At 41.0% G+C, this 23,023-nt stretch overlaps 1 long non-coding RNA gene across 2 annotated transcripts in view; it reads right to left on the bottom strand.

The window, feature by feature from the left end:
* Positions 1 to 926: 926 nt before the first annotated feature.
* LOC133512246 (uncharacterized) overlaps positions 927 to 23,023 on the bottom strand; it is an 82,291-nt gene continuing 60,194 nt past the window's right edge. The window contains exon 4 of one of the 2 annotated variants that reach the window (XR_009798146.1): positions 927 to 1,465. This is a non-coding gene — a long non-coding RNA (uncharacterized LOC133512246). The remainder of the gene's footprint in view (positions 1,466 to 23,023) is intronic. The other variant, XR_009798147.1, reaches the window with a different exon arrangement.

Here is a 23,023-nt window from a genome sequence, read left to right as displayed (position 1 = left end):
GAAGCAAAGACACCAGTTCAAGTCTCGCGAGGAGAGAGGAGAGGAACTGTCTCGTACAATTCACCACTGCACTCTGATTATCTTCTCCTGAGTACCTCTATTTATTTTGTTTTAAGACGCCCCTTATTTACATGGATGTTACAAAAAGGAGATGGCAAACAAAACATAGTTTGAAACAAAGTGTACTTGTTTGTTCATGTGTGTGGAAGATTGCTGAGTACATGTGTGGTCATCATTTCTTTAACAGGCAGCAGGTGCTCCTGGTTCTAACAGTTCTGATGATTAGATGTTTTTATTCTTGCTATCTCCTGCTAGGCGGCTGCCATGTTATCTAGAGCAGAGCAAAGCATTTCTGTATTGGAAGCAGATGTATGATAATTCACAATAATTCCTATATATACATTTGCTAACACGTTTTCTAGAGCAGACCGAAGCATTCTTCATTGCAGGCAGAGCAAAGCATTCTTCATCGCAAGCAGAATCAGTTACTGAATTGGAGCAGAGCAAAGCATTTCTTCATTGCAGGCAGAAGCAAAGCATTCTTCATTGCAGGCAGGAAAGTAACTGAATTGGAGCAGAGCAAAGCATTTCTTCATTGCAGGCAGAAGGAGTTACTTAATTCTATTTACAATTATTTCTACATTATCCTCCATTTGCTCAAATCCTCACATCATCTAAAAGATCACCCTTTTGGCTTTATTCTACATATTTACAGTCGGAGGAAAATATAGCACTAATTACTTGTAATCTTCTGGATCAGAGAACAGGTCTGGAAGAGAAGTCATAACGTCATCATCGTGGTCAACAATATCTCTGTCATTACCCTGTTGTGCCAATAGTGGATATACCTTTATGCAGGGAATACAACAACATCCACACAATGCAAGAATATCTGCAAACAGCTATAGAAACTAGGACAGAGAACACCAAATTTTTAGATTTGCCAAACCTTTTTTTTACCCACCACTTAGACCAAGCTGATGGTTTTACACCAGAGTGCTCCTTCATCTTGTGGTTCACGGTGCGGAGGTCTTGAATGGCCCTTGTGAGTGACCCATCAGGTACTGTGATATTTGGAATAAACAACACTGGTCACCGAACATTGAGCAGTTGCCACCCTTCTCGGCCAGGAGCATGTCGACCGCTATGCGGTTCTGGAACATCATGTCTGAGGTTGCAGCTGGTTGTTCCATTATGGCAATGAAGTCTACTTCCATATAATTACCTAGTTTCTGTACATTGTAATATATGATTCTGTCAACGTTTTTATTTGGAGTTATCCATAACAAGATGGATTCCCATCCCGCAGCAATCTGGTTAGCCAACTTATACTCATCTGGTATGCCTCGTGGAATGCCATTTGCATCAATGTATGTCGGATCTCCATCTTTCCAAGAGGACCTTTGCCTTCGGGAGTAACCAAGGGGAGGTCCAAAGATGGATGCGGCCAATTGTATATCTTCTGCTTTGGATGGAAACACAGTCACAGATAAGAGCAGTGAGACCAATGCACACATTCCTGTTGCATTTATCAGCGTGTCATACAACTTTTGACCAACACACCACCACCACATATCGCTGTGTGGGAGCAGTGGGGCTATTTGTCAATGGATATCATGATACCATGTTTTGTTGAGACTTCCCACTTAATACCTGTCCCTGTAAAGCTAACACAGGAGAGGCTAGCCAACGCAACATGAGTAGAAAATATCAGTTTATCATTTACTGCCTTAGTTGTTGGATAAACACCATTCCATTTCTGACAAGTGGTGTTAAGAGTTGCTTTAATCATTACCTCCTGGGTACACTGTGTTGGGATTTCTGGTGGAATGATACGCAGTAGTGGCCTCGGGCCCATGCACGTGATGTAACTATAGTTTATCTTGTTAGCTGCATTCTTCGTTAATAACAACCAGTGTTTTCGTATTTGTAAAAGAAAAAAATAATGATAATTAAAAAAAAAATGTTCCTCACACTTTTTCGGGAAAAATACTTCAACTCCCTCCATAGTATATGTACTCTTTTGTATGGCATTTGGGTTTAAGGTAGCATTAAATTGTCTCATACAATTCACCACTGCACTCTCTGATTATCCACTCCTCAGCACCTCGATTTATTTAGTTTTAAGACGCCCCTTATTTACATGGATGTTACAAAAAGGAGACGGGAAGCAAAACAGTTGGAAACAAAGTGTACTCATTTGTTCGTGTGTGTGTGCATGTTTGTGGAAGATTGCTGAGTACATCTGTGGTCATTATTACTTTAACATGCAGCAGGTGCTACTGGTTCTAACAGTTCCGATGATTAGATGTTTTTGTTCTTGCTATCTCCTGCCAGTTAGCTACCACGTTATCTAGAGCAGAGCAAAGCATTTCTTTATTGGAAGCAGATGTATGATAATTATATTCACAATTATTCCTACAAATGTTCTACAGCTGCGCCACTGTGCCACCTCTTTTATTTTTATCCTATTTTGTTATTATTCCACTCACTTTTTTGACGCTCTTCTCCATTGACAATCTCCATCCGATTCAATCCATTCCAACTTCAACGTGTTTGGAAAATTCCCGCTTCTCGTGCTATTACATAACTAAACTATTACTCTTCTGATTACTCACTAATCCATTTTTATGTGCCCAAAAAGTTAATTTCCAATGGCACATTTCACATGACACTTTCACATCGTTCTCTTCAAACATAAAGATTCTTCAGAACTTCATCAGAAAACATTCCCATATTCCCCACATTCCTGTATTACCCACGTTTCACAATTTTCACCCACATTTCACTGTCAAGACACATTCTCCCCATTGCACTCTATTCTGCTTTGTTCTCCCCCACTTCCACATTTCTTCACCAATTCAAACTATTCCACTTGTGTTAACCATATTCCACACACTATCATATTACCCAGATTCTAAACTAAATATGGCTTAAAACGAAACAATAGGATAATATTGCCCCGGTTACTTTGCTCGATTGTGTCCGTGGCATACAGCTTCAGACGGGCTATCTCGTACATACTGCCTCAAAGTCTGTTGTTAGTTAGAAGTTATCCGCATATCATCTAAATATGGCTTGAAACAAAATGAGACGATAGGATAATATTGCCCCGGTCACTTTACTGAATTGTGTCCACGGTGGACAGCTTCAGCCAGACTACCTCATACAGACTATCTGGGAGTCTGTTGTTAGTTAGAAGTGACCTGCATATCATTTAAATATGGCTCGAAACACAATGATAGGGTAATATTGCCCGGTCACTTCATTCGATTGTGTCCGCGGCGGACGGCTTCGGCCGGGCTAGTTCATACATACTGCCTGGAAGGCTGTTGTTAGTTAGAAGTGATTTGCATATCATCTAAATATGACTCGAAACGAAATGATAGGATAATATTGCCCCCGGTCACTTAACTCAATTGTGCCGGCTGTGGACGGCTTCGGCCGGGCTGGCTCATATATACTGTCTAGGAGTTTGTTGTTGGTTGGAAGTGATCTGCATATCATCTAAATATGGCTTGAAACAAAACGAAACGATCCGATATTATTGCCCCGGTCACTTCACTCAATTGTTTTAGCGGCGGACGGCTTCGGCCGGGCTAGTTCATACATACTGCCTGGAAGGCTGTTGTTAGTTAGAAGTGATTTGCATGTCATCTAAATATGACTCGAAACGAAACGATAGGGTAATATTGCCTCGCTCACTTCACTCGATTGTGTCTGCAGTGGACGGCTTCGGCCGGGCTGTCTGATACATACTATCTGGGAGTCTGTTGTTAGTTAGAAGTGATCTGCATATCATCTAAATATGGCTCGAAACGAAACAGAGTAATATTGCCTTGGTCAAGTCACTCAATTGTGTCTGCTGTGGACGGCTTCGGCCAGGCTGGCTCATGCATACTCTCTGGGCACCTGTTGTTAGTTAGAAGTGATCCGTATATCATCTAAATATGGTTTGAAACGAAACGATAGAATAATATGACACTTGAACTTTAAGTTTTAAAACAATTACTTGCAATGGTCTTGTGACAGGTTTTGCTTTTGCTTCCGGTCCCCAAACTGGTAGTCGCTTAACCAGGAGGCTCTGCCCAGCCCGATTGTAATTCAATAAATCCTGCTGAATTTGGACCGAATGTTGTGAACACTCGACGTGGGATGCTCTTGGCTTGACTTCAGTGGACTAAAATCATCATCTGTGCAATCTTAGTACCCAAATTGGAGCCGTATCGTTCACGTTGAAGCTGTTCGGCCTAAGTTAGATTAGCTTAGATCGCAAACAACAAATTTTAAAATTTTAACTGAGCTGAACTAATATTTAACATCAAACGTTTCTCCTTACACTACAGGCAAAACCTACCTTTTGTTTACAACAAGGACCATGAGTACTTAGTAGGAAGTTGGGCAAGTAGAAACGTCAACTTAAACTTCCTTTTTGGCCCAGACCACCTTAGATTAGCTGGCTAACAACGAGATGCGTTTGTGATCAAACCATGCTGTTGAAGAAACATTGAATAACTAACATAACTTGTACAACGAGGGCCGTGAGGACTTATAGGAAACTTAAAAAATTCTTCTTAGTACATCTTAGTACCCAAATTGGTGGCATATCTTTCACGTTGAAGCTACTCAACCCATGTTAGCCCAGCGTGCTTAACAACATAACCTAGACTATCCAATGAGAAGCCAACATTGAACGTGGACTACTAGTACTAGAGTGAGGGTCATTGTGGTTTGAATCCCTTCCATCCACGTATCCTTTAAATCGTCTTATCCTTTATATTTTCACACACATAGTGTGTGATTTGTGTACCTTACGTGCTGACTGTGTTTATGTGATTGCTTTTATCTGACTTTAACTTTAACATAGATCAGGTAGTATCTGAATTGTATATCTCCTGTGTTGACTTTGTTTATTTGATTGCTTGTTTTGACTATCTTCAGCTCGAAGGGGGTCACAATTGCTATACGTCCTGTCGGCCGGTCCCAAGCCCTGATAAATGCAGAGGGTTGTGGCAGGAAGGGAATCCGCCGTAAAACTGTGCCAAACATATATAAGCATTCATCAAACGAATTCCATAACAGATAGGTCATGGCCCGGCCCACCCACGGCACTGTTAATCTGCAAGGCGCAGGTAGAAATTCAGATAATGTAGGTCGAACAAAAAAAAGAGGATGAAAGCGGCTTAATTGGCAGAAGAAGAAGAATCATGCACAAACCCTACAAACTGTGTGTCGGGACTTTGAATCTTGGGACGATGACGTGAAAACCTCAGGAGTTAGTTGATATGATGATTAGGAGAAAGGTTGATGTATTGTGCATCCAAGACAGCAAGTGGAAAGGGAGTAATGCTAGAAGTTTAGGAGCAGGGTTTAAATTATTTTACCATGGAGTAGATGTGAAGAGAAATGGAGTAGGGGTTATTTTAAAGGAAGAGCTCACTAAGAATGTCTTGGAGGTGAAAAGAGTATCAGATCGAGTGATGAGGCTGAAATTTGAAATTGAGGGTATTGTGAATAATGCCCCACAGGTAGGATGTGACCTCGAGTTGAAAGAGAAATTCTGGACGGAAGTAGACCAAGTAGTCCTCAGCATCCCAGAGAGATAGAGAGAGAGAGGTAGTTGTGATTGGTACAGATTTCAGTGGACATGTTGACGAAAGAAACAGGGGCAATGAAGAAGTGATGGGTAAGTACGGCATCCAGGAAAGGAACTTTGAAGGGCAGATGGTGGTGGAATTCGCAAAGAGGATGGATTTGGCAGTGTTGACCACGTATTTCCAGAAGAGACAGGAACATAGAGTGACCTACAAGAGCAGAGGTAGAAGCGCACAGGTTAATTACATTTTGCACTGATGATGTAGTCTGAAGGAGGTTACTGATTGCAAAGTAGTGGTGGGGTAGAGTGTAGCTCGACAGCATAGGATGGTGGTGTTTAGTGGGTAGGAAGATTAAGAAGACAAAGGTAGAGCAGACAATCAGGTGGTGGAAGTTGAGAAAGCAAGAATGTTGTGTGGCCTTTCACAAAGAGGTGAGACAGGCTCTAGATGGACAGGAAGAGCTCCCGGAAGACTGAAATACCACTGCCAAGGTACTCAGAGAGGCAGGCAGGAGAGTACTTGGGTTGTCTTCTGGTAGGAAAGAGGTGAAGGAGACTTGGTGGTGGAACCCCAAAATACAGGAAGTCATCCAAGGAAAGAGATTAGCAAAGAAGTGGGACATGGAGAGGACTGAGGAGAGGCAGAAAGAATACAGTGAGATGCGCCATAGGGCAAAGGTAGAGCTGGTGAAGGCTAAACAAGAGGCATATGATGACATGTACACCAGGTTTGATACGAAAGAAGGGGAAAAGGATCTCTACAGTTTGGCCAGACAGAGGGATAGAGATGGGAAGGATGTGCACCAAGTAAAGGTGATTAAGGATAGTGATGGAAATATGTTGACTGGTGCCAGTCGTGTTCTCAGTAGATGGAAAGAGTACTTTGAAAAGTTAATGAATGAAGAAAATTGTAGAGAAGGTAGAGGAGAAGAGGCGAGCATGAATGACCAGGAAGTGGCAATGATTAGTGGTGGAAGAGTTGGCAGAAGGTGTCTGGTGTTCTATGTGACAGAAGAGTCTCCGCTAGGATAAAGGGCAAACTTTATAAAACAGTGGTGAGGCTGGCCATGATGTATAGATTAGAGAAGGTGGCCCTGAAGAAACAAGAGGAAGCAGAGCTGGAGGTAGCAGAAATAAAGATATTGATGTTCTCGCTTGTAGTAAACAGGTTGGATAGGATTAGAAATGAGCTCATTAGAGGGACAGCCAAAGTTGGATGTTTTGGAGACAAGCAGACTTTGATGGTGTAGACATGCTCAGAGGCGAGAGAGTGAGTATATTGGTAGAAGGGTGCTGAGGATGTCGCTGCCAGGCAAAAGAGCGAGAGGAAGACCAAAGAAAAGGTTGATGGATGTTGTGAGGGAGGACATGAGGACAGTGGGTGTTAGAGAGGGAATGCACCAGATAGGCTTAGATGGAAAAAAATGACACCCTGTGGTGACCCCTAACGGGACAAGCTGAAAGGAAAAGAAGAGGTTTTGACACAGACCCCTCTCTGCTCTTACTCATCATGCGATGTTCTTGACTCAGACCTTGGCAATGAAACCTTTTTTTAGTCCATAAATTAGATCTCAACCAGCAGGTAATTAATGTGCGCTGACATGGAGCTGGATTTCTGTTTTATTATCGATAGCTTTTAGGTGTTGTATTGGCTTTATATGCCTTTTTGCACCTCCCTTTCCTCGTCCTTTCACATTATTACACACATCTTAATTTATTATTCTTATTTCTTCCACTTTCGTTGTCTATATGGATTATTTGGGTTGTTCCCAATATTGTTCAGGTCAATAACACGTTTGGAAGTATATTTAGAGAGAAAAATATTGACTTGTTAAATCGTAATTGATGCCCCTGTAAATAGGTGCAGGGAGAAAGAACAAACCACTCAGGAAGGACACAGCTGAAATTCGATCTTCAAAACTTAGAACTCTGTGTCTGATGTGCTAAACACATGTTTACCACGCTCCCCAGAATGTATTTTTACTTTAATAAAATAACTGAAATCTATTGCTTTGACTGAAATTGGGTAGTCAATACCTCATAGTAGACGTCACCTCTCTTTCCTCTTATTGCCATTGAATTGAAAGAATAATGGAAGAATGATTGTTTTTCTTAAGGCTTGACCGAACTCAAGGGATCCTCACAAATCTGTACCAGACGTAGTCCAGTTTCAGCCATGAAGCCAGTTTAGTTTTCTATATTCATAGACTTACTTCACCAATACTGGGACTGAATTCCCCACAATATTTCATTACCATACATTTTTGCTCTCATAGCAATACTTAGTAGTTTTTGCAGACTGCTGTGTTGGCTAGCGCAAAAAGAACCGAGAGAATGATTGCTCAAGGGGGTGCCAAAGGTAAAGAAAAAAACTTAAAAAGAATGAGAGTGTTGAGTGAAAAGAAGTTTCTGGTTTTGGAGGAGGGAAAAAGGCTTAGTTGAATGAAAGGCTGTGCTGTAATTTCCTCCAAGCTCTGTGGTTAAGAATGTCTGTCCAAGCCTGGACGAGAATGAGCTCCAGTCGCTGAGATGTGCTGCTTGCTTTGGCCCGCTCATTCTGCTCATTTTCATGGTGTGGTCATTCTTCTCCATAAATGAAAGTGGCCAGGCAAGCGTCAAAGTAACCACTGTCACTGCAGCCCAGAACAACTTCTGGCTTTAGGGACCACATACTCATCCCCATTGGGCAAAACACATTTAACAAAAAAGCTTTTAATCCCCCCTAATCAATCTCCAACATTGATAAAACATAAATAAAGCCTTCTTCAGATTATGTGGTAATTATCGTCATAGGAAAATGACAAAAATAATAAGAGATGAAACAAATGATGTATATTTTATAGTTCAGCCTGAAACAGTTCATTGCAAAGCCAAATTTTAACCCATTCGTGGGCAGTGTCCCATTTTTGAGACATCTTGATTTTCAAACATTATATCCTTCACTATATCAAAATATTTAAGTGTTTTAATCTGAAGCCATAATTTGGTCTCAGGAGAGGATAACCCATTGGTCAAAGCTAGTACAAAGTTATTTCCCTTTCCTTCTTGACCCAACATGGCTGCTTCAAGTTATCATATAACTTAACCATAAACGAAAAAGAAGTGTTATTTCCTTGATTGTGACATGTTAGGAGAGTTTTATCTCAATAAGGCAAAAAATTGCCACCCTTTACATGAATGGGTTAAGATAAAATCAAATCTATTTGGTTAAATATAGGTAGAAATAAGACAGTGCCAGCATGAAATAAAGTGTTGAAACCTTTTGGAATCCACATCCTGTTCAGAGTCAATAGGGACCGGCACCTATACCACCTGACTTCAAGCAAAAAGCAGACTACACCGTGAACTGGTCACCAGTCAGTTACAGGACACAAATAGACGCGGACAACCATTTGTGCTCACATTCACACCATCACTGAGTGGGAACTGAACCCACACTGCTTGCACCAAAGCAAAGTGAATGTACCGCTACATCATCAGTGATTCTGTTTCAGAGATACTGTCCATCCATACATTTTCTTTTGCGCTTATCCTAACGAGGGTCGCGGGGAGTGTGGGCAAGAGGTGGGGTACACCCTGAACTGGTTGCCAGCCAATCACAGGGAATATAGAGACAAACACTCACACTCACAATCACACCTAGGGGCAATTTAGAGTGACCAATTAATGATCCATGTTTTTGGGATGTGGGAGGAAACTGGAGTGCCTGGAGAAAACTCACGCAGGCACGGGGGGAACATGCAAACACCACAGAGGCGGGGCCAGGATTGAACCCAGATCCTCAGAACTGTGAGGCCAACGCTTTACCAGCTGCCCCACCATGCCACCCAAAGATACTGTATTAGTGAAAAATATCTGACATCTTCATTGTGGTTTATGAAACCAGACTATTTTGAGGAACTTGAATATTATGCAACTCTAAAGCCTCCAGGTAACTTATAGCCCAATCTCGCAGATCAACTATCTATTTAAATATATGGAAATTGCATGAATCAGCTTGGACAGGAATCTTTTATCACAATGTAAAAAATATACTTTGAAAACGATATCTTTTAATACAGTGTTGTATATTCATCCTTCCATCCAATTCCTAATATTGCTTAACCTGTTCAGGGTCAATGGGCGCTGGAGCCTATCCCAGATGATTTCAGGGAAAAGTGAGAATACACCCTAAACTGGTTGCTAGACAGTCCATCCATCCATTTTCTTAGCCGCCTATCCTCACAAGGGTTGCAGGAGTACTGAAGCCTATCCCAGCTGTCAACGGGCAAGTGGCAGGGTACACCCTCAGCCAATTGCAGGGCACATGGAGACAGACAACAGTCGCACACCAAGGGGCAATTTAGAGAGTCCAATTAATGTGGCATCTTTTTTGGGATGTAGGAGGAAAGCAGAGTGCCTGAAGAAAACCCACGCAGGCACAGGGAGAACATGCAAACTCCACAAAGGGAGGGATGGGTTTGAACCCTGATCCTCAGAACTGTGAGGCCAATGCTTTACAGCTGCGCCACTGTGCTGCCTTGCCAGTCACAGGCCACATAAAGACATGGATCACCATCCAGCACTCCTCGCGACCCTTGTGAGGATAAGCGGTTAAGAAAATGGATGGATGGATAATATAATATATAACTAGTTCTCAATAATTATAATTTGTCATTTCATTGCAAGCTGTGAAAATGATTTTACAATGGAGTTTATGTGCTCCTCTGCTGACACAAATTAGTGACATAAACTTACTATATATATATATATATATATATATATATATATAGCCATACTGTAATATTGACATATAGTACATAAGTTTAGGAACTAAACAGACATTAATTTACAAAGTTTGTATCAAAACAACAATGAGTTAAAACCCTTTCCAAAGAAATGTAATAGCATTAAATAAAACACCTTATAAAATTTTACTCTTACAACCTGTAAAAAGTAAGTTTCTTTCAGCTTGTCCCTTTTGGGGTCAGCACAGCGTGTCGGATGCCCTTCCTGACGCAACCCTTCTCAGGGAGTGGAGGCCCCAGTAAGATACGAACCCACACCCCCTGGTTTACCAAACCAGTGCTCTGACCACTGAGCTACAGGTCCTCTCTACTCTTACAACCTGTGAACCAATAAAAATAAATCCGTGACCTATTACTGTAGTGACCTCTAGTTGAAAAAAAACGCTTTAATACAAGAGAAAAGAGCTGCCAAAAATCAGAAAGGGTGTGGAAACATTAAATATCACAAGCTTATTGTTTTAATGTAGTAATGTGTAAGACTAAATCCTTTCTGTCATTCATCTGAAATACCATCAATTTGTTGTTGTGATGGTTTGCTGCCCAGCTAGAGTCGGACACTCTTTTTGTCCTTCATGACGACCATAACATTCTATTCAAAGGCATAGTATGCTGTGATTTGTCATAATTTTCCATTTTTATATAATGTGTATTTGTGGAGTTTTTTAAGCAAATGCCCACATTTGGTGTACAAGCTTGCTTCATCTGAGCTAAAACACAAGGAATGAGGTTGAAAGTATTGAAATTCCTTCCCTCAACTGTTCTCAAACTTTATGTTGCAGTTGAATGCATTGCTAATACCTTACTGGCTAACTTTTTGCCCTCATGCTGTGAGGAACAACTCGCCACTAGAGAATGATAGCTTCTTGACAGCTTCATTAAAACAACAGATGGATGAGGAAGTGAAGAGGAACTTTAACAAATGAAGAGTTTGTTTTCAAAACGAGACATAGGCATTTTTTTCAGATTTACGAAACTCGCGCCAAAATTATCCAGCTCCGAATGGATAATTTTGGCTCGAGTTTCCTAAATCTGAAAAAAAAAAAAAAAAAATACCTATGTCTCGTTTTGAAAACAAACTCTTCAAATGTAAAGCTGGTGAAAAATGATGCAAGCCAGAGGACTTTTTGTCAGCATGAGCTCATGGACCACATCCAAGGCTCCTGCTTACATCTCAACTATTTCCAATTGGAATCTGTGTTTAGAATAGGCGAACTACCCCTGCATGTGTGATCTTATTTCATGTTCGTGGCATCTCTGCGGTGGAACAGTGATCGACTGGCGAGCACATCTACCTCACAATTCTGAGGACTGGGGTTGAAATCCAGCTTCGCCTCTGTAGAGTTTGCATGTTTTCCCCGTGCCTGTGTGGGTTTTCTCCCTGTAAACCAGTTTCCACCTACATACCACATGCGCGATAGGTTAATGGAACACTCTAAATTTTGCGTCGGTGTGAATGTGAGCGGGAAATGTTATTATTTTTTTTTTTTTATATGTGCCGAGCAATTGACTGACAACCAGTTCACTGAACCCCGCCTCTCTTCCAGGGTCAGATGGTCAAGGCTCTACCACGCCTACAAATCTTATGAGGTAAAGCGACACAGAAAAAGGATGGATGGATAGCCAGTGTCTCCGCTGCAAAATATTGAATAACAACTGCTGCCACCACCTAACAAATTTGAGGCAGCAGCATTTTTTAAGATGAAGTCAAGTGTGGAAGAATATACTGAACGAAAAATCCTCATGATAGCATCAGCCCAAAGCAAGAAAAAAAAAACATCTATATGTATATCTTTGATATTTCTGAATAAATACGTAGTAGTTATAGTAATGGGCAACAAAAGTAGATTCATCTTAGCTTTGTGGCAACTGTTTAACAACAGTCACTTACGTGGGCCTGTCGCTGCTAATCTTTTCCATCATGGATATGGTTTTATATTATACTTTTCTACATACTAATATATGCTTTTCAGAAAATGATAAAATGAAAAAAATGTGAAGGAAGTAATTAATGTAAAACAAAATATTATCAAAGTGTGAAAAAGCAGTTATATGAATTTGATTTATAGCTATAAAGAATTTAAATACATAATTCAATTACAACAAGAAATAGCAGGAACCATAAATCATTTGGTAGATGTTCTGCCTGGTCTTTATCAGGATAGCATCTTCAAGAAACCACTCTTATTTTGTCTGTAGCTAAACTTAAATCATGACCCTCTGGTTGTAAAGCACAACTCCTTATACATGAGCTACTCCCATCCACTTTCTGGCATAAAATGATGCATTCACTCGTGTTGAATGCACACACAGAAATTCGTAGCATCCTGAATGTCCTTGCGAATATGAATTTCCTCATTTCACAGTCGACCCACCACATCGTCCTTCATACTCCTTGGACTCCAAGTATCATCTATCCTCTATCCTCCTGTTCTTTTATTCTCTGCTTCTCACCTGAAGGACGAGAGCATATTCTTTTTTCTCCTGCCGATTAACCTCTCATTGCCCAGAGGAAGGTCTTACAGTATGTCAGTGATGAGCCAAACAATCCATCCATCCAACCAGCCAGCCAGCCATTTTCTGAGACACTAATCCTCACGAGGGTCGCAGGAGTGCTGGAGCCAATCCCGGCTGTCATAGGGCAGGAGGAAGGGGCACACCATGAACTGGTTGACAGCTAATCATACGACACGTGGAGACAGACAACCATTCACATTCACAATCACACCTAGGGGCAATTTAGAGTCGCCAATCAATGCATGTTTTGTGATATGGGAGGAAACCCAATTACCTGGAGAAAACCCACGCAGGCACAGGGAGAACATGCAAACTGCACACAGGTGTGGCTGGGATTTGAGCATGGGCATACTAAGTCCGTCCTTGGATGCTAAAGATATTAGTACAGTAGATACCAAAAATAACACAAACATCATTTGCCTGCATTGTACATATACTTTCAACATTGGATTTGTGCTGCTCTTACAAGCAGGACGAGAGTAGAAAAAGATGAAGAGTAGTGGTGTGGTGTCATGTCACAGTTCTGAGGACTGGGGTTCAAATCCCGGCCCTGCCTGTGTGTGGTTTGCATGTTCTACTAGTGCCTGCGTGGGTTTTCTTCGGGCACTCTGGTTTCCTCCCACATCCCCAAAACATGCATTAATTGAAGACTCTAAATTACCCTTAGGTGTGATTGTGAGTGTGACTGTTGATTGTCTCTATAGGCCCTTTGAGGGGCTCACAACCAGTTTGGGGTGAACCATGCTTCCTGCCTGATGACAGCTGGGATAGGGTCCAGCACTCCTGCAACCCTTGTGAGGAAAAGCGGCTCAGAATATGGATGTATGGGTTTGACATTGCCTGCGATTGCTGGGCAACCAGTTCACGGTGTAGCCCACCTCCTGCCCGAAGATAGCTTTGATAGGCTTCAGCACTCTCATGACCCTTGTGAGGATAGGTGGCTAAGAAAATGGATGGGTTTAACATGGGTAAATATTGCTTGGGTTAAAAACTTTTGGCATTCTGGGATTCACATGTAACATTCAGTTGTGGTTTCTCTCATGTCATTTGCTATGTGCTTCACATTTTTCAGGTATCTTAATATTTTTTTCTTTTACAAATTAGTTCTGGTATAACTCCCAAAAAGAGTAAGGTGTGCAAGTGATAACACTGTTAAGAAGCCCTAGAAACTTTCACTTTTGCAGAGCTGTTCGCGGAGCTCTTGCTCCACACTACACACATGCTGATACATAATGTTACTCAATTGTTTCTTCTGAAGAGCTGGCAATGCTCTGCTTCGGGGGATGGAGCTGCGTTCCTAGTGATCACGAGTTACTGCTGGTGTTACACAATCACATCAGAAAAATCTACGGGTGTGGTCAGTCATGCCCGCAGATATAAAGTTGCGGGTATGCTTAGGGATGGAATCTCCAGACCTTAAAATAACTTGCTGAATTGTTGTACCCAAGTATGGAGTTGTTGCCTAATAACATAGTCATAATTTATTGACACTTCACAGACTGAGACAGACATTTTTCAAGAGGTCAATAGACATTCAATTCAAAGGAGAGTTTGAGGTGCAGGAGTTCCGGTTGAGCAGCCGTGCTGTAGACCACAAAATAAGAGAGCTCCCCATCCTGTTAAAGTTTTAATTTATAAATGCCATATACTTTTGGTTTTTACTCCACACGTGAATTAAAAAAGACAAAGAGGTGTTTATATTATGCCCAAACAAAAGAAGAAAGTCGTCCCACAGATGACAGAAGGCGAGGAAGAACCCGTCAATGACGATGTAGCAAATGCTATTCATTCAGAGCCGGAGGAGCTAATGCTACAATGTGAAGGAGGTATGGCTAACTTGCTAACCATACTGCAAGAAATAGAGTTTGAGAGAAAGTGCAGAAACTCTCCGGAGAATATGAGAGGATATTAATGTCATACACAACAGACTGGATGAAGGCAAACAGAGAAGCGCAACCGCAGAGGAACGAGTGCAAGGACTTGAGGAAGCTCTGAGAGAGCTGCTAAAGTTACAGGTTGACAAAGAGGGAAGAGCAAGACGGGAAAATATAAGAATTCATGGCGTAGCGGAGTGGTCGGAAAAAAATTCTGGGTCAATGACGATATTTGTGGAGAATCTTTTGAAAGAACACTTGCATTTGCCACACCCTAAAGATCTGAGGATCGAACGCACTCACCACGTGACAGGACCAAATCCCCCACCAGATGCACCACCAAGATCTATTGTCATGAAATTCTAAAGCAGCAAAGCTAAATAGGAAATCTTGAAACAAATGTGGAGAACTTTTACATCAAGGTAAAAAAGTGTTTGTGGACCATGATTACGCACCGGAGATACTGAGGTAGCGCCGGAAGTACGCGGAGCTGAAGAGGGTGCTTCAGGAGAACAATATCGGATCCAAACTCCTTTCGCAGGGAGAATGAGGGTGTTCTCCGAGGGAGAAACAGCCATGTACAACTCAGCAGAGGAGGCTACAAAATACATTATGAAGAGAGGTATGTTTGTGGCGATATATCAACCTCCAGCAAGCTGGGTTGACAGAGTCAACAACTTGATGTAGAGCAGACCTCGAATCCTGAGAGAATGGACACGGCAAGCCGAGAAGCTAAGGGAAGGCTATAAAAAGAAACTGGACATCTTCAGCCGGACTGACCAGTAAATTTTATTTTATTGGGACAAAGAATTGTTTATGGTAAAGAGGCAAGGTGATGGCGATTGGGGGAAAAATATATAATAGAAAATGAGGGGGAAAAAAAAAAATTCACCATCACTATAACATTTGGGTTACTTCTATGACATTATTAACAAAATATATAGGACTGAGTAAATATAAATTATGGACTGTTCAGAATATTTAAAGGAGGGGATTTCAATTTGAGATTGAATCCAAAATGGGATATATCAAGATGAAGTCAGACACAAAACAATACCATATAAAAAAAAAAAATAGTGGACAAGATTACAAGAGAGATGGGCATTTGCGATGTATGGAGTTAAACCCCACGACCAGAGATTATACCTTTTATTCTCCACCACATAAAACTATTTCTTTATGTATAGTCAAGATATTGGTTTTGTAAAGTCCTGGAAAATTGGATCTTTCAGACCACAGACCACTTTTTTTGGACTTAAACTTAAAAAAAAAAAAAAAGTCAAAACCCGTTTTCTTGGAAGCTTAATTTAAATGTATTTAAAGGGAAAATGAAAGAAGAACTCGAAGAAGACATAAAATTATACCCGTCGGACAATGATAATGGGATATCTCCCCTCTCATGATCTGGGATGCAGGTAAAGCTGACTTGAGAGGGAAGATCATTGCTAAACTGGCACTTCATAAGAAGTTAAAAACAAAAAAAATTGAATAAACTAGAAAATTAATTGGAAGATCTGGAAAAAAAAAACATAAAAAAGACACTCAGATGGAAACTAGTTGGAGAATCAGGGAAACAAAAACCAGATAACGGAAATCTATGATACAGAGATTCAGAAAAATCTTTTTTTTTTTTTTTTTTTTAAACAGAGGCTGTCATGATCCTGCCGCTTCAGCACGAGCTGTGCGGGTGCCCGCGCGGCTGCGCTAATTGGGAGGCACACACCTGCGCCTCATGCGGGCTGATCATCCCCTGTATATATAGGACCCGGTGACGACTGGTCCTCCGCCAGTTTGTTGAGGTTTATGTCCCGTTCCAGCACTCTCGTATTCCTGATTGAACCTGTGTGTACCGACCTTCGTCCGTTCTCCGACCAACCTTGTAAGCCTGACTCCTTGATACTTCTGCCTGCGTTGATTGTTTCCCCGTGTACCGACTGCTGCCTGTCCGCTCATCTGTTCTCTTTGCCAGACGTCACAACTACCGCTGCTGCACCCGACTGCCGGCTCGATCCCCTACCTCTGCATATTATAAACGTGTCTCTTCTTGAACTACCTTGCGTCTTCCGAGTTCCTGCATTTGGGTCCTACTCTCGTTTCCGATGGGACGTGATAGAGGCATTACGAAGTAGGTAGTTAAGCAGCCAAAATATTGGCTTATAGGTTGAGAAACCAACAAGCAGAAAGGGCAATATACAAAACTAAAGACCCATTTACTAAAGAAATGAAATACAAACTTCAGGATATTAATAATACCTTTGAAAAATATTACCAAAAACTTTATACAGAGATGGAGTGCAAAGTGGATAACTCACCTGAATCTCTGCTTCTACCACTCTGTCTCCCAACAATCGCAGAAGACCAGAATAAAATGAGTGGCCGATATATCCACAGATTAACTTCAAAAGGCAATCTCTAGATTAAAACCCAACAAAACCCCAGGTTCTGATGGGTTTACAGGAGAGTGGTATAAGACCTTTAAAGATATGTTATCCCCACTGTTGCTTAGAACATTTATCTAGGTCTTGAGAAAAGGAGAAATTCCTCCATCTTGGAGTTAAATTATTATTACAGTAATACCAAAAGAAAGGAAAGATACAGTGGAATGCTCTAATTATTGGCCAATCAGCTTGTTGAACGTGGACTATAAAGATTTTACTCCAATTTTAGCAAAATGCCTTGAAATAATACTCCCACATATTATACAGTTGGATCAAACAGGTTTCATTAAACAAAAGACAAACACAAGACAATGTCAGGAGAACATTACATGTAATTAACCACATTAACAAGAACAGATTAGATGCTGTCCTATTAGGGCTTGATGCGGAGAAAGCGTTTGATTCCACCGATTGGCTTTTTTTTAAATTATATATAAGATACAAAAGAGATTCCAATTCCATAATTATGTTACTAAGACCATATGAGCCTTTTATTACAAACCAATTGCTAAAGTACAACTCAACGGAGGACGATCCAGTGGCTTTGAACTGGAGAGGGGTTGTCGTCAGGGTGGCCCTCTCTCAACACTGTTGTTTGATCTTTTGATCGAGCCACTTAGTCAATGGATCAAACAGAATGAGAAGATTAAGGGCATCAAGGTGACAGATAAAGAACATAAAATTGCTCTGTTTGCAGACGATATTCTGATATATTTGGGACACCCATCCAAATCCCTCCCAGAATTACTCATAACTCTCAGAGAATATGACCTAGTATCAGTTTATAAATTTAAAACACAACTTATTCTCCTAGCCAGCCCCTCAAGGAAGAACAACGTAAATTGGAATTCAAAAACAATAAAATATTTATGGGTTAATATTCCTATAAATCTGGAGACAATTATATCAGAAAACTATGATCCCTTCTTTTTCTTTCGACTTGTCCCACTAGGGGTCGTCACAGCGTGTCATCTTTTTCCATCTGAGCCTATCTCGTGTATCCTCCTCTAAAACCCACTGTCCTCATGTCCTCCCTCACAACATCCATAAACCTTTTCTATGGTCTTCCTCTTGCTCTTTTGCCTGGCAGCTCCATCCTCAGCACCCTTCCACCAATATACTCACTCTCTTGCCTCTGAACATGTCCAAACCATCGAAGTCTGCTCTCTCGAATCTTGTCTCCAAAACATCCAACTTTGGTTGTCCCTCTAATGAGCTAATTTGTAATCCTATCCAAACTGTTCACACCAAGCGAGAACCTGAGCATCTTCATTTCTGCCACCTCCAATTCTGTTTCCTGTTGTCTCTTCAATGCCACCATCTCTAATCTGTACATCATGGCCATCCTCACCACTGTTTTATAAACTTTGCCCTTCATCCTAGTGGATACTCTTCTGTCACATAGAACACCAGAGACCTTCCGCCAGCTGTTCCATTCTGCTTGGACCCATTTCTTCACTTCCTTACCACACTCACCATTGCTTTGTATTGTTGACCTGAAGTATTTTAAGTCATCCACCCTCGCGATTGCTTCTCCCTGTAGCCTCACTCTTCCCCCTCCACGTTTCTCATTTATGCACATATATTCTGTTTTGATTCGGCTAATCTTCATTCCTCTCCTTTACAGTGAATGTCTCCATCTTTCTAATTGTTCCTCTGCATGCTCCCTGATTTCACTGGATATCACAATATCATGTGCGAACATCATGGTCCAAGGGGATTCCAGTCTAAACTCATCTGTCAGCCTATCCATTACCACCACAAACAGGAAGGGGCTCAGAAATGATCCCAGATGCAGTCCCACCTCCATCTTAAATTTGTCTGACACACCTCACCATTGTTCTGCTGCCATCATATATGTCCTGTACTATTTTAACATACTTCTCTGCCACACCAGACTTACACATGCAGTACCGCAGTTCCTTTCTTGGTAATCTGTGATAGGTTTTCTCTAAATCCACAAAGACAAATGTAGCTCCTACTGACATCTTCTGTACTTTTCCACTAACATCTTTAAGGCAAATAATGCACCCGTGGTACTTTTTCTAGGCATAAAACCCATTCTGTTGCTTGCAGATACTTCTGTCCTGAGTCTAGCCTCCAGTAATCTTTCCCATAACGTCATTGTGTGGCTCATCAACTTTATTCCTCGATAATTCCCACAGCTCTGCACATCGCCTATTTTTAAAAAATGGGAAGTAGCACATTTTTCCTCCATTGTTCAGGCATCTTCTCGCCCACGAGTATTCTGTTGAATAAGTTGGTCAAAAAAACTTCACAGCCACCTCTACAAATTGCTTCCATACCTCCACAGGTATGTCATCAGGACCAACTTCCTTTCCATTTTCCCCTTATTAATCATTGCCACTTCCTGGTCCTTCATACTTGCCTCTTCTACGCTTCCTTCTCTCTCATTTTCTTCAATCATCAACTTCTCAAAGCATTCTTTCCATCTATTTAGCTTGGCTACATCTACCTTTGCCATACATTGCATCTCAATGTATTCTTTACACATCTCCTCAGTCCTATTGGTGTTGCAGTTCTTCTTCGCTAATCTCTTTCTTTGTATGACTTCCTGTATTTTGGGGTTCCACCACAGTCTCCTTTTCCTTTCCTACCAGAGGACACACTCCTGCCGTTCTCTCTGATCACCTTGGGTGTAATAGTTCAGTCTCCCTATCTGTCAAGAGCCTGCCTCGCCTCTTTCCGAAAGGTCACACAACATTCTTCCTTTTTCAGTTTCCACCACATGGTTTTCTTCTTAATCTTCCTCCCCACTACCAGAGTCATCTGACACACCACCATCCTATGGTGTCAAGCTGCAGTCTCCCCTAAATGGACATGAAAAATGTAAGTATTCTCATGTAAGTAAGTAATATCATCCAAAAACACAAATTTACATTTTCAACATGTGGCACAAGACATCACTGACATTTTGGAAAAAAGCTGGGGCATCCATTAGTCCTAAAGGCATTACCAAATACTCATAATGTCCAGTCATTGTGTTTAATGCTGTTTTCCATTGGTTCCCCCTCCCTAATCCTAACAAGATATGCATTCAAGTCAAGTTTGGTGGAAACCTTAGCCCACTTTAGGAACTCAAAGGCAGGGGATGACGGTACTTGTTTTTCACCACGATTTCTTTCGCATCCTGGTTTTCAATACAGGGTCTTGTCTTTCTTGTCCACAAAGAATAATCCTGCTCCCACTGGGGATGAAGATGAGTGAATGATTTTAGTTCCCAATGATTCTTCCACATATTCCTTCATAGCAGTCAGGGGTTGGGCCAAGCCACTACCCTGGGTAAATCTGCCTCCGGCAGCAGCTCCACACCTGCACCTGATTGATGCTAATTCGGCCAGGCATATAAGCGTTGTCTATCTCAGTTGCCAATTCATTGTGCTTGAGACTGTATTAGTCTGTAGGAATATATGATGCTCTTGTGTATTTGCCTCATTGTCACAGCCAGCGTTCCTCTGCCACCACAGCTGAGTCAAGTCTTGTTTTTTTTGCCTAGAAGTCATCCAACCTCGTTTTCATGGTAATTTTTTTTTTTTTTTTTTGACCTTGCCTGTTTTTGTGCCTCTGCCTTTTTTGGACTGCTTACCTGTGTATGACCTCTGCTTGGAATAAAACCACCCTCAACATTACAGTACATACTCATGTTGTCAAAGTGTTGTAAAACACACTCAGTTTTGGGCTATTTTTGAATTCATAAAGGAATACACAATAAGAGCGTATGGTAATGACAGGTCTATCAGACTACCTACCATTCCTCACAGAATTGTGACTCATCTGTGAAAAGGATAGGGTGTTTATGCAGCAGGCCTGGTATGTTTTGGAAAAAAAACAAGATTAAATCAATAGTGCAGTGCAGCAGCACAAACCTAATAGTTGCTGAAGCTCACATTAGACATGTCTGCTTGTGTCTGGTCAACATACCAAGACCTCCACAGCAGGAGTGAAGCGTCACATAATGGGAAATCAATTCTATTTTTGTAGCCTTGGTAGGTGGGCTTAAAGAATAATTACTGAGTGAAACAGCGGGAGACACAGAAGGAGAAAAAGAGGCTGTCTTCAGAGTTCATCCACCATCGTCTGCACTGATGTGAAACCAATACCATTATCCATTAAAATCTGCCACCGAGTGCTCTGTAATAAAAATTCTGTGTGAGGCTCCTCCTTTGATGTGAGGTTCCTCAGGGTTTATTTGAAAATTTTATTTCTGAAGATTGGCATTTCAAACTCTCACTGTTGGTCCTACACCAATGGCGCAATTAACAGTGCTACTCAAGATCTTCAAGTGATGCAGTTACCAGTTTAACCATGAAATCATGCTTTTATAAAAAACATTTGTGTTTAAAGTTATTTTTTTAATGCATTCAATGTCAGCACATCTGTTTAGTTGAAGCCTGTACTGTAACTAGTGGATGACCATCAGAGCCAGCAAGACCTTCTCTGCTGGCCTAAACACCATTAGAAACACTAACCTACATATGCAACCTAAAATTCTAATACATATTTGCTTCGTGAAATTGTATTAATTTACACCCAATATCCTATTCTTTACATTTTCTATTGTTCCTCGTGGTTACACTGCTTCGAGCATGTGCATGTTAAAATCACAGTTTAAATAAAGTGGAACCTTAGATCACAAACACTTCAGTTTACAAACACACATTTTAAAGAAATATTGGCTCAGTTCACGCACTAAGTTTCGGTTTATGAACAGTAACAGCGCCGGCGTTGAATGTATAGTTGTGCTTTTTGGCGTGACATGTAATTGCTGTATTTGTAACTATGTCCCGAATGTATTTTTTTTTACAACGCACTAATAAATATAACATGAGCAAAACTTTATTCATTGGCTAGAACACATTTCTACAATTCTTTTTTTCCCCCCCTTTCGTTTTAATGGTAGAAACTGCTTCAATTTGCAAATATTTTCATTTGTAAAGTCTCGGAACAAACTGTGAACCATATTTCTGCTATACGTGGCCCAGTTATGTACCGTTTTGTTTTTGTATAGTAATGATTTGAATTGGAACAGTTCACAAAATCGCTGTTTTGGTTTGTATCTCGGTTTTGTGGTGGCAGGTGGCAGTTTTGTAAACCTTGACTCTTGAGAAAAAAATAATTGTCGAGTACATTTTGTATTATTTTAAATGTTTCAACTAAATCAGACATATATGTGTGTTTGTCTTTCTAGTTGCCAACCAATCGTAGGGCACATATAGACAAACCATAATTCCCAATCACACCTATGGAGAATTTAGCGTCTTCAATTGACCTACCATGCATGTTTTTGGGCTGTGGGATGAAACCGGAGTGCCTAAAAAAAACACACATACACACAAGCATGGCAAGAACATGCAAACTCCACACTGGGGGAAGCGGGGATTTGAACACACATCCTCAAAACTGTGAGGCAAATGTGCTAACCAGTCATCCAAGACATGTCACCAAGATTCTATACCAGCAAAATAATTCAGAATATTCAATGAATTGACTAGATGGTTAAGTCCATACCTAATTCGTATAAAAGTGCCAAAACCCATAAAGATCTCATACATTAACGAGCGAGCAGTCACACAAACAATGACACAATCCTAATCAACTGAGGGACAGAGCCCAAAGTGGTAGGTTTTCTTTATGACCCATTTTACATGGGTTCACACATCGCAGCTAATAGCAAGTTTTAATTAAAGGTTTTCAGTATTCAATAGCTTTTATCTTTTGCTTTTCTTAAAATTACAGTTGAACTCCTGCACCTTTTCTTCATTCATCTCCCCTCCACTATTTTCCCACTCCTCC

The sequence above is a fragment of the Syngnathoides biaculeatus genome, chromosome 14, assembly GCF_019802595.1.
Source record: "Syngnathoides biaculeatus isolate LvHL_M chromosome 14, ASM1980259v1, whole genome shotgun sequence".
Taxonomy (NCBI): Eukaryota; Metazoa; Chordata; class Actinopteri; order Syngnathiformes; family Syngnathidae; genus Syngnathoides; species Syngnathoides biaculeatus.
Note: the sequence above shows the minus strand (reverse complement) of the source record. Positions and strands in the feature narration are given on the sequence as shown.